Raw genomic sequence first — 13,639 nt, 5'->3', positions numbered from 1 at the left:
TAGGCTTCTGATTGGTCTCCCTGACTCTAATTGTCCCTCCTCTCCACCCAATCCTTCATTAAACAACTAAGATGATTATTTTAAAGCATGAGTCTGACCATGTCATACCACTGTTCAGTGAATTCCAAAGGTTCCTACTTACTGCCAGAATCAAATATCAAGTCTTTTTTTTATATTTAATGCTTTTCTTAACCTAACCCTTTCCTGCCATTTCTTTCTCATTTATATTTTACTCACTTCCACAAAATCTTCAATCCATCCACCTTATCCCACTTGCTATGTTTTACACATGACTCTCCATCTTCCATCTCCATACCTTTGTATTGGTTATTCCTCATCCTTGGAATGTTCTTTCTCCTACCCACTGCTTCTTAGTTTCCTTGGCTTCCTTCAAGTCTCAACTCATGCCACCTTCTGCAGGAAACTTTTCCCAGCCCAAGCTGTTGCTAGAGTCTTCCTCTCTCTCTCTCTCTCTCTCTCTCTCTCTCTCTCTCTCTCTCTCTCTCTCTCTCTCTCTCTCTCTCTCCCCCTCCCCCCAACTCCTCCTCTCCCCCTTCTCTCTCCCTTTCTCTCCTTTTCTCTTCCTTCTTCTCTTCCTCTTCTCTTTTCTCTCTCTTCATCTCTCCTTCTCTTCTCCCCTCCCTCTCTCTAGCTACATAGACTCTAGAGTTAGAGGACTTTGGTTTAAATCCCATCTCTAATTCTTAGTAGCTGCGTGACTCTGGGTAAATCACTTAACATCTACTCTAGTCTTCAGTTTCCTCATTTTAAAAATAAGTAATTCAGATGGGATGGCCTCTGAGGCCAACTCTATGATCTAAATTATAACTGGTTGCCTTGATCTGGACAAAACACATTTTCATCCCTATTTTTTCTGGCTGGATAGTTAAAGTATGATTTCACTAAAGTGGTTTTATAGAATCAATGCCCCTAGTAAAATGTCATCCTCAAAAATCTGTTTGAAATATCTCCTAGCAACATGGAAGCCTTCTTTTTTCTGAACCTTTATGTGGCTTACATGATAGTAGCAAGCAGACTTCTCTTCATTTTATGTTGTATTTGATGACAACATACAGATTTGAATGCCTAAATCAGGCAAGGCAATAAACATTTGTCAAGCACTTCCTATGAGTCAATCACTAAGGCCTAGAGGTATCCTTGTCCTCAAGAAGTTTATATTTTAATGGGAAAAGACAAAACATAAAAGAAAGTTGCAAAGGGTAAGAAGGGGGAAAAGGAAGATAATATTGAAGTCCAAAAAGTCAGAAGCATAAGCAGGAGGGGAATAAATGTTGACTGTTCTGGGATCTCCCCAAAATAGAGACCTTGGGAGGAACTCATCAATAGGAGAGGAAAGAAAGGAGCCAGAAGAGCTGAAAGTTCTTTCAGCTTCTTCCAGGGTGAGAAAACATAGGGACTGATGGATTCTCCATGGGGAGGAGGGGCTAGGCAGTGAGGGAAGTTCCAGGTTAAAGGTAGAACCAAGGTGTGATGTTGAAATCCAGAAAGTCAGAAACATGGAAATCTAAGAACTTCTGTAGCAAACTGGAGAACTTGATGAGAGAGGATTTATTAAAGACTGGAGGTTTGTATGTAAAAGACCTACAAATGACTTCTGGGACTACCAAACTAAAAAGCTAGCCAACTCCTCAGAATGAGGACACATAGCAGCAAAAAATCAGTAGATGGTAGCAGAGAGAAGAAGCACTCTTGCAAAAGAGTCCTTCATTTTGAAAACTATCATGATATTGGGAAGGTGATGCCATGACAAGCACATGAATTGGTTTTGAGTTGAGGGACTGCTGTGCTAAGTCACCAGTCTCACTTTCTCCTCAAGAGTCATCTCAATCCAGTGACCAGATATGAATCCATTGAGAGATGGCCCTGGATATGAGGCAAAAAAACAGAAAGAAGAGAGCACCAGGGGATTCCCAGGGTCACAAAGAACATAGCTCACCCAATAACATCACCAGAGCATGTCAGTGGCTCTGTAGCATTAGCATTTGAAGTAGTTTTTAGTGATTCTAAAGGACTTGTGATGGAAAATACTATCCATGTCCAGAGAAGGGACTATGGAGTCTTTATGCAGACCAAAGCATATTATTTTCAATTTTTAAAATTAGTTTTATGGACTATGGTTTTTTCCCCTCTTGTAGTTTTTTTTTTTAGTTGTTGATAGGCAATGGGGTTAAGTGGCTTGCCACACAGCTAGGTAATTATTAAGTGTCTGAGACCGGATTTGAACCCAGGTACTCCTGACTCCAAGGCCAGTGCTTTATCCACTGAGCCACCTAGCCACCCCCCTCTCGTAGTTTTTTCCCTTCCCTTTTTGAACAAAATTATTATGAAATATAGTTAACATAGTAATACATGTGTAACCTATATTAGATTTCTTTCTGTCAAGGGAAGAAGGGAGGGAGAAAAATGTGAAACTCAAAACCTTACCAAAAAAAAGATTATCAAAATTATCTTTGCATGTAATTGGAAAAATAAATAACTAAATTTTTAAAAAAATATTTTCTTAGGTTTCATGTGTTCACTACACATGTGTCCCTGCATACACATTTCCTATAGGTATCACCTCCCTCACTGGTGGTATGATACACCCCCATGTGTATGGGAGAAATCTTTCCAAGCACTTACCTTGCTGTGCTCTTTAATTAAATGTCTTTTGTTTTGAACAATATATCTTCTAGTTGGCTGATAAAAAACAAAAAACACACATATGTTAATGGAGGCTTTAAATGAATATTCACTATTCCACAGTATGGTTAGACTTGGTGTAATATTCACATGAGGGAAGGGCCCCAAATGTTCCCAAATGTGTTGGATTCCTATTGAATGAACACTACTTAGATGTTTCATCATGGTATTGAAATGCTTCTGGCTTTTCAAAGATTATGCCAGCAGAATGTAGACACCTGTGATGCCCAATCAAGCTACAACCTTGGATCACTCCCACCATCCACTGCCTTCACTTCTATTCATGTATTGCTAAATATAAGCTAGGGAAATCGCAAAACCTTGCTAAGAGCAGAGCAAATTTATATAACCATCCCAATTGGACCCTCACTGATGAAAGTCAGTCCTCTATAGATATAGACTCATTATCCCACCCAACTAGCAGTTCTTCTAAACTTTTTCATCATTCCTTAAACCTTCATGACTCTTTTTCCCTTTACTTTCTCAGCTAAGAATCTTGCCTCATAATTCACTAAAAAAAGATAAGGTCATTCTATGAAAGCTCTCTTTTCTCTCTTCCTTATTACCACCCAGATGCTTTCTGCCGCTATCTTCCTTACCCCATCTCATATTAATAATTTGTCCTTCTCCTTGCCAAGGAGAACTCTACATGCAACTAATCCCATTCCTTCCTATCTTCTACAGTAGATTGCTTTGCTATTCTTACTCATTTATTAACAATATTTCCTTGTCTACTGGCTACTTCTCTGCTACTTATAAATATACCATATCTCTCATCCTCAGAAAACTTTCACTTGTTCTGTCTATATTGTTATCCACTCATTTTTCATTCATGATCTACTCTTCATGACCCCATTTGGGGTTTTCTGGGCAAAGATTCTAGAACAGTTTACCATTTCCTTCTCCAGCTCATTGTACAGTTGAAGAACTGAGGCAAGAGTTAAATGACTTGCCCAAGGTCACATTGCTTGTATCTGGGATCAGATTTGAACTCAAGAAAATGTCTTTCTGATTCCAAGCCACTGTGTTACCCAATTGTCTATCAGTCTATACCTGCTATCCATATTACAATTTTTTTCTATGTTTCATGGATAAACTCCTTTCAAAAAAGCCATCTACAACCTGTACTTCCACCTTCTTCACCCTCATTGATTTGTACTCTCTGAGATCTGTCTTCTGACCTTATCTCTTAATTGCCAAATCTGATGACTTTTTCCTCAATCCTCAGGCTTTGTGACCTCTGCATGCTTTGACTCTATTGGTCACTCTCTTCTTGAAACTCTTCTCTCTAGGTTTTTATGACACTTCTTTTCTGGTTCTTCTCCTTCCTGTCTTCATTCAGGTGGCTTTCACTAATCACAGACTAGGCAGTTTTATCTTCTCCCTCTATTATTCCACTTGATGATTTTATCGTTTCCTATAGATTTAATTATCATCTCTATGTAGAACATTCTCAGCCCCAATGTCTCTCTGAGTTCCTGTGTCTAATTTCCAACTACCTATTAGACATCTTATACTACATGTCTATATAAATTTCATACTTGAAATATTCAAAACTGAGTAGCAACTTATACAAAGATAAGTCAAAATGAGTATATCATTTAAATGTAAAGAATGATATCATAGACAAATTAGGGAAACAGAAAAAAATTACCTGTTAGATCAATGAATAAGCGAAAAGTTTATTTCCAAACAAGAGATAGGGAGGGTCATGAGAAGTTAATTGGATAATTTTGATTAAAATAAATTTAAAAGAATTTGTAGGGGTGGCTAGGTGGCGCAGTGGATAGAGCACTGGCCCTGGAGTCAGGAGTACCTGAGTTCAAATCCAGCCTCAGACACTTAATAATTATCTAGCTGTGTGGCCTTGGGCAAGCCACTTAACCCCATTTGCCTTGAAAAAAACCTAAAAATAAAATAAAAATAAAAAATAAACGAATTTGTACATGCAGCCAAAACTGGAAGGAAAATAGGAAAATGCTTCATTTTCTAAATATACAGAAGACTGAATAAAATTTAGAAAAATAAGAGTCACTCCTCAATTTATAGTCAAAGGATATGAACAGGCAATTTAAGAAGAATTCAAAGCTCTTAATAGTTAAATGAAAAAAATGCCCTAATTTACTCATCATTAGAGAAATGAAAATTAAGACAACTCTGACTTACAATCTCACACCTATCAGAATGGCTAATATGATAGAAAAGGAGAGGAATAAATGCTAGAGGAGATTTGGAAAAATAGGGACATTAATATACTGTTGATAGATTGTAAAATGGTCTAAATATTCTTAAGAACATGCCTAACTATATAAGTAAGTATCTATAAAATCATGCTTGTCTTTTGACCCATCAACATTGCTACTCCAAAGAGATCTAAATTAAAGAGAAAGAATTCATATATACAAAAATATAATAGCTCTTTTTGGTGGTGTCAAAAAATTGGAAACTAAGGGAATGATTATACAAGTGGTGGTTTCAGAAAAACCTGAGAATACTTACATGACTGATACAAGGTGAAGTTAGCAGAACCAGGAAAACATTTTACACAAAAAGCATCATAATGGTTAACTATGAAAGATTTAGCTATTCTGATCTATGCAATTCCAAGCACTCATGATTTAAAATGTTATCCACCACCAGAGACAGAACTGATAGACTCTGAGTACAGATTTAAAAATATTTTTCTTTATTTTTCTTTATTTTGTTTAATGTAAAAATGTTTTATATGACTTCATATATATATATATGCAAATAATGAACCCATTATATTTCTCTCTATATAAATATAATGGATTCATTATTTGCCTCCTCTATGGAAGGGAGAGGAATGAAAGGAACAAATTTGGAATTGAAAATAAAAATTTTTTAATTTAAAATTGCATTCCTAATCTTTTCCAAAAAAAACTCTCCCCTCTTCCAAACTTCCCTTTTTACTGTCAAGAACACCACCATCCTATTAGTCACCCAGACTGGTGACAGCTATCATCTTTGTTATCTTAGATTCTCATCTGGCTGTTAACAAACCCTGTCATTTCTTCCTTTATAGTATTATTTATATATTACCCCTTTCTCTCTTATACTGCCACTAATCTAGTGCAGGCCCTAATTTCAGGCTATAGCAATGACCTCAAATATCTCTCCATATCATCCTCCTCTCACTTATCAAAATGGTCAAACATATGTTTGATCATGTCAACTTTCCCCTCAACACACAGACACACACACAGACACACACACACACACACACACACACACACACACACACACACATACACTCAATAAACTCCAGTAAGTCCTTATTACTTCTAGGATTCAATATAAAGTTCTCTGATGACTAAAACTCTTCTATAATTTTACTCCTTTATATCTTTCCAATCTTCTCACACGTTACTGCCCTAACCATACTCTGAAATCCAATGACACTAGCCCCTTTGCTCCTCCTTGAATAAGACACTCCATTTCTGATTGTCCATTTTCACTATCACACATACCTGTAATGTTCTCTCTACTCATTCTCACCTCCTGATTTCCCCAACTTCCTTCAAATCTCAGCTAAAATCCCACCTTGACAGGAAGACTTTCCCAGTTTCTTCCCTCTGAGATTATCCCTAATTTATCCTTTATACATCTTGTTTGCATCTTGTCTGCTTAGCTAGATTATAAATTCCATGAAAACAGAATCTGTTTTTGTCTTTTTTATTTCCTGTATCTCTCCCCAGCCCTTGGGACAGTGCTTAGTATCTACTAGGAACATAATAAATGTTTGTTGATTGACTTTCTGGCGGGTTATGTCTAACATCAACCTGATCCACACACACCCTTATATCTGCACTCAGGTTTTGCTTGCACTCTATTTTCTAGTGCACAGATTCCTGGGAACTCCAGAACCAGGCATGTTTTTCATCATTATCATTTCATAATGCATCATAGATTTAGGACTTTTTGCCTTTACAAATAACACACAAATAACACTTTTTTCTGTCAATACTTTCTTTAGGGTTTAGGTCAGTAATAAAAATGGAGGGTCAAATGGTAAACATTTTAATTATTCTTATTGTATAATGCTGTGCTACTTTCCAAAAAGACTGAATAAATTCATAATCCAGCAGAATAATGGTATTTCTATTTTACTATATACACAACACAATCCCAGTGAGTTTAGTTACCTTGTACCATCATCAGTGATGGAAAAAATTGAGTTAGATTTAAATTGTTGAATTAGACTTAAAAGTAGAAGGGACTTTAGATGTCATCAGACTCTCCTTATTTACAAAGGAGGAAACTAAAGCCCAGAAAAGTTAAATTACTTGTTCATGTTTAACAACAGCCATCCTTGATGTAAAAGCTTTAAGGTTTACAAAATACTTTACAAATAATAACTTATTTGACCCTCATAACTTTGTAAAATGGGTGCTATTGTTATTCCCATTTTACAGATGAGAAAACTGAAGCCTAAAGAGGCTAATTAGCCAAGATTACTCAGTTAGTAAGCATGTTAAGTGGGACCCAAACTAAGGTAAAGGGTCTACCTAAAGCTCCACTGCCTCAGCAGAATGACCCTACCATCCTGGAAAAGCTCATCTTCCTTGATGTTCTCCCTGGATGGGAGAGTCATGAGCTCCAAAATGCCATTGAGGAGAGAGCCCAGCTCAGACCATGTCATTTCTCACCTGGCTGCAATACTCTGGACTTGTCCAACTTTTCCACTCTACCCAACACCAGATTCCTTCTCTTCCCTTTCTTCCCAAACTCCCCTTTCCCCTTTTCTGCTTCCTTTTTGTTTTGTCTCCTCTCACTAGATTGTAAACTCCTTGAAAATTCTGGATTTTTAAAAAAAATCTTACACATAGTAAGCACTTAACAAAGGTTTATTAACTATTGATAGAATTTGTTGTTCAATTATTTTAGTCATGTGCCCATTTGTGGTGACCCCATTTGAGATTTTCTTGAGAAAGTAGTTTGCCATTTCCTTCTCCAGACCAATTTACAGATGAAGAAACAGAGACAAACAGAGTTAAACAACTTGTCCAGAGTCACATAGTAAGTGTCTAGGGATGGATTTGAACTCAGGACCTCCTAGCACTCTAGATGTGCCACCTAGCTGCCTATTGACAGAAATGATTGAGTAAAATCTCAGAGTTGGTTTGTTCCTCTAATTATTAAATTTTAACAGTTAAAAGTTGTGGTTGTTGATCATTTGTGTTCCTTTTCAGAATCAAATGTTCATACTCTTTAAGTAAGTACCTCTCAGAGGTGCTTTACTTTCATCACTTCTTTTTTTTTTTAGGTTTTTTTTGGGAAGGTAACCGGGGGTTAAGTGACTTGCCCAAGGCCACACAGCTAAGTAATTATTAAGTGTCTGAGACCGGATTTGAACCCAGGTACTCCTGACTCCAGGGTCAGTGCTTTATCCACTGCACCACCTAGCTGCCCCTCATCACTTCTTTTTATTTTTTTTTCTACCCCTGGAACTTAGTATTTAACAAATGCCATTTTATTGAATGATTAATTGTGGTGTTCGCATTCAGACTTGTAACTCTAGAGTCAGTGTTCTTTCTTCCTATTGTACCATGCTGTCTCTTCATTTATTATACCACAATTTTTCTACCTATTTCCCAGAAAATGGGCATCTACTTGGTTTCTAGATCTTTGCTGCAACAAAAAGATCTGGCAAATTTTACTTTGGCATATGTGATATCTTTCTTTCTGTCTTTGCCTCCTACTGACTGTAGCTTTCTGGATTAGAGAATATGAACAAAATTTGTTAATTTGTTATCATAATTCCAAATTACTTTCCAGAATGGTTGGACCAGTTCACAACTCCACCAAGAATATATTACTCACTTTCATTTTTAAGTTGTCACCCTTCCCCCCACACCCTATTGATTCACCAGTTCCACCACATATTCTCTTGCTTTTGTGACTCACATCCCTATTCTCTTTATTATTTTGGTCACCACAACCACAAATCCTCCATTTTCTGCAAACTAAGCTTTGTCTCAACTATCCAGATACCAGATCTCACATCATCACACCACAAACAATCATTTAAAACAAAGGAGAATTTTGATGCTCTTAAATAAGTCCACAAATCTGTAGTTATAGCTAACAGCTGCAGGAAACAGTGTTCTGATATGGTCTTCCCCCATACAGCTGTCTATTTTTCAACTTGGGGAATCCCCAGAATAAAGTCAGGCATGGAGGAAACTCAGGAAACTACATGCCCTTGATTTCTGGGAAAATTCATGAATCCATTATTAAAATGATGGTTTGATAGTAGATGTCTACAAGAAAAATAAAAGCATACCTTCATTAAGATCAGGTCATATCAGACTAACTTCATTTCTTATTTTGATAGTGCTACTATAGCCATAGAATAGGGGAGTGTAATAGATTTAGTTGACCAAGATTATAGCAAAGAATTTGATAAGATTTCTCATGTTATGCTTGTGAACAAGATGGAGACATGTGGGCTAAATGAAAATACAGTTAAACAAATTTAGAACTGGTTGAATGTCTGGTGCCAGAAAGAGAAGTCTCCAATTCTTCTGGAATTGGTCCCTTACTCTAATCTGTTTAACATTTTTATGAACAGGTGGCATTAGACTTAACAGATGGCTTGAAACTGAGAGGGATGGATAATATGACAAAGTCAGGATTGAAAAAGATGTCAACATTCCATTACAACAGTCTGACTAACAAAATTAAAATTTAATAGAAATTATATATACTTAAGCAAATAAAATTGATTTTTCAAGTACAGTAGAACCTCAGTTTATAAATTTAATTCCTTCTGAGATTCTGTTCATCATGCAATTTGTTCATATTGCAAAACAAATTTTCCCATAGGAAATAATGTAAAGTTGGATGATCAGTACCATATCCTCAGAAATATTCATGTAAAAATAATTATTTATAGTTTAAGTTTTTTGTCTCTAATGCACCTGAGATACAATATCAGTGATTAATACACAATATAAACTTAAAATAAAACAAATTAACCTGCATTTTATCTTTGAGAAGAGCCATGGCTGGCATGAGGGAGATGAGAGGGAGGAGGAAGGGTTATTGCTTGGAAGGAGAATCTCATTCCATGAGAACATCTGGGATTTCAAAATTAGGAGTCTTCTGGCTTATACTACTTTCACTAAAATTAAGACTACTGCCTATACTTATTTTTCATTTTTTAGAATCACTTTCCTGTTTTGCCTCATTGATTTTTTCCTTACATTTGCTTCTCAGTGAATTGGAAAGAGGAGGTACTTAAAACAGGTAGACCAATTAGGAGACTATGCAACAGTCCAGGTAAGAGGTAATGAGGGCATGAGCAAAGGAGATGATTGTGAATAATGAGAAAGGGCTGTCCATGGAGATAATATTGAAGTAGAAATGGACAGTGTGTATTGACTAAGAGTCCTTTGTTTGACATATGAAAGCAAAAAGAAAAAAAACAACATTACCCTAACTGAGCATCTTCCAAGCTGTTCAAGTCCAAACATGATGCTTGTACTACAAATTTTTGTTCATCCTGCAAGGCAAATTTTGCAAAAAGTTTTTCCTCATCTGCAAAGTATACATAGACCAGGTTACTCATAGACCAAGTATCAACTGTACTTGATAGAAGATGTGTAGCTAGATAGCAGTTGATATGAGGAAAATCTGGGGGTTTTAGTGGACAAGAAGACTAATATTAGCCAGCAATGTGATAGTAACCAAAAGAAATTGTGATCTTAGGAAGCATTAAGATCATCATAGTGTTTAGAATATAGGGAATGGTATTCTGTTTTATTTTATCTTTGTCAGACCACATGGAGAATATTTTTTTCCATACTGGACACAACTCTTTAGGAAGGATCAAAGGAGGGCAACCAAGAAGAAGAATGTTCTTTAGGATCACTTGGAAGATCATATTTAAAAGGGATGTTTAGCCTAAAGAAGAGAAGACTTGAAGAATACATGATAATCATCTCCAAGTATTTGAAGGATTAGTGTACATACAGAAGAGGGATTAGACTTGTTCTTCTTAGCCTCAGAGAACAGACCTAGAAATGATTGGATGAAGAGGTAAATATAAATTAAATGTAATTGGAAAAACTTAAATTTGAACTACCCCAAAAATGGAATGGGCTACATTAGAAAACAATGAGTTCCACATCACAGGAGATATTTAAGTGAAGGATCAATACCCAATTATCAAAGATACTGTAGAAGGGATTCTTGGTTAGAAATAAGTTGTTGGGTTCTGGGATCCCTACCAAATCTAAGATAGTATAACTCATGATGTTTGGTCTCAATATAGGGTCATATGGTTTATAGCTTAGGAATCAACTGAAGAGTTATTCAAATAAATAACAAGGGGCCAAGGGTTGTGATCAAGACACCAAGTTTGAGAAAAATTCATCTTAAATTTCATTCAGAACACTGATATGGGGTTTAAACTCTGGAGACAATACCTGTTTTATGGCTAGAACAAATATAATCTTGCTTTCTGAGTAATAGACTCCAGAGATACTCCTCTATTTCTCTATTCCTTCTCTACCTCGATTTATAAATTGTTTACTTCTCTGTATACTTCTCTGTATAAAAGCTTTTGTGATTCAGAGAAGCCCTGTCATCCTTAGTAGTGCAGAGTACCTCCTTTTGTGGCAGGAAAGCATAGAAGAGTACAGCGGGCCACTAGCTCTGGAATTATTCATCCAGTAAACAAAGTTACTAAAGGTCTCTGAGGCTGATTCCAGCTCTAGATCTATAATTCTATTATCCTATTAACATGTGACTGAATACTCTAGAACTGAGAATCCTGCACCTGTGGTGGATGAATGATGGATATCTCACATGTTCTTGATCTGGATCCCTTTGCTTTTCCTAATAAGTGACTATTGCACCTCTAGAGGTGAGTGATATAATGACTTCCTTTACACAAATGCTAAGGATAATCAAACCTAAGGATAATCACCCAGACTGACAAGTAGCCAGCTTCCAAAATTATCATGTGATTTGGTCCTCCTCAGACCTTCTGACTCTTCCTGATGAAAATATAATTGATGTACAGATTTGAGGTTTACAAGTTTTCTACCTGTCTATGGAATAATGCATGTCTTGATCCCACACCACATTTTACAATACAACTATTTACCATCTCTTCCCATGTCCACTTCTCTTTTTTTTGGGGGGGGGTGGAAGGCAATGGGTTAAGTGACCTGCCCAAGGTCACATAGATAGGTAATTATTAAGTGTCTGAGGTTATATTTGAACTCAAATCCTACTGACTCCAGGACTGGTACTCTAAACACTGCACCACCTAGCTGCCCCTTCCATGTCCACTTATATGATGTAGTCACAGAATATAAGAGTATACTTTGACTCCTCTTAGAGGCTCATGTCAAGTTCTTCATAGAATTTATATAATCAATCTGGAAGTAGTTCCATTCCTCCAGTTGTATGGCAGCTCACTGCGTACTTGGCAAAGATTGCATGTTAAAGCACCTGTAGCTAAAAACTAATGTTTGTAGACTAATCCCTGTATGAATCTGAGTTCACTCTACCCCTTTCCTGCTACTCCACCACCATTATTACTTTTCAGGAACCAAAACCAAAACAATTCCACAAACCAGACAATGGAAACAATGAGTATTACTTATGAGACCTGGGACTCTGAATTTGGAAATTACAGGAAATCCTCAGCTCAGATCTCAACTCAAATATCACCTTATGCAGGGAAGTCCTTTTCCATGCTCCCTCCTCCCTACCCCCCTCCCAACTGCTAGCGCATTCACCTCTGGGAATACCTTCCATCCATTCTTTTTGTATTGTGTATATATCTATTTACTTGTTGTCTTTCTCATTAGAATATGAGTTTTAAGACAGGGACTGTTTTTACCTTTCTTTGCAACCCAGCATTTAACAGTATCTAGCACATAGTAAAAAATACTTACTACCTTGCTGACTTTCTTTAGATAAATTTCCAGTCCTTAGATGTCTCATCTGTAAAATGAAAGATTTGGACTAGATAGCCTCTAAGTTCATTTTCTAGCTCTAAATCTCCTAGTCCTATGATCTTATAATTCACTCAGATCAAAAACTGTTTAATCTCCACAGTGTCAGCACCCTGGCCAGGGGCATTAGAAAGGTTAAGGACTCTGAGTCAAACACTTGTAAGACAGTACGAAGACCTTAAACTTCCTTGATCCTTCAACTTGGATGTACAGTGAGTGGCAAGTAGTGGTGAATTTAAGGAGGTCACTATTGTAGAAACCTGCAGAAGCTTCAGTTTGCCTCTGAAAGGTGAATCTGATCCAGGTGAATTTCTGGGATCCAGGAAGAGAAGGCACAGCTACATTATTAAGATCTATGGGAGGCTTCCCTTTTGTGAGCATGTCACTCTATATCTTCCACAGGAGGTAGACACCTTGGAAGGCAGCTAGAAGAACTATTTGTTTATCTCTTCCTCAAGGTATCCACAATGCTCTGGCTATGCTTGGCACCCACTATTGCCTGTGGGTTAGTCTTCTAGTCTTAGTGAACCTATAATGAGCTTCCTGAAACTATCTGATGCTGCAGATTTAAATATATCATTCATCTAAGATTGTATCCTACTAATCCTGGGTGTGTTTTGAGAGCCTCTGAAATACACTGAACTTTTAGTCAGTGCTACTGGTCTGCATTGTTCTGCCCCTCAGATTAGAACTCATAGAACAGAGTCCTCACTCAAATAACTGTAAAGGACCCTACCATACCAATGGACACGTGTATATAGGCACATATTAAAAAGCAATAGGGTTTAATTTCCACAAGATATGATGTTGGAATAAGAAGTCATCTCTGACCACTATGTGGAATACTCTTCAGATAGACCTCATAGGGTAGCCATTCTTGTAAGTCATTGTTCAATTCAACAAGAATTTGCTAAGAGACCTGCTTTGTACAGTGTTGCCAG

This window comes from Macrotis lagotis, chromosome 1, assembly GCF_037893015.1.
Source record: "Macrotis lagotis isolate mMagLag1 chromosome 1, bilby.v1.9.chrom.fasta, whole genome shotgun sequence".
NCBI lineage: Eukaryota > Metazoa > Chordata > Mammalia > Peramelemorphia > Peramelidae > Macrotis > Macrotis lagotis.
Note: the sequence above shows the minus strand (reverse complement) of the source record.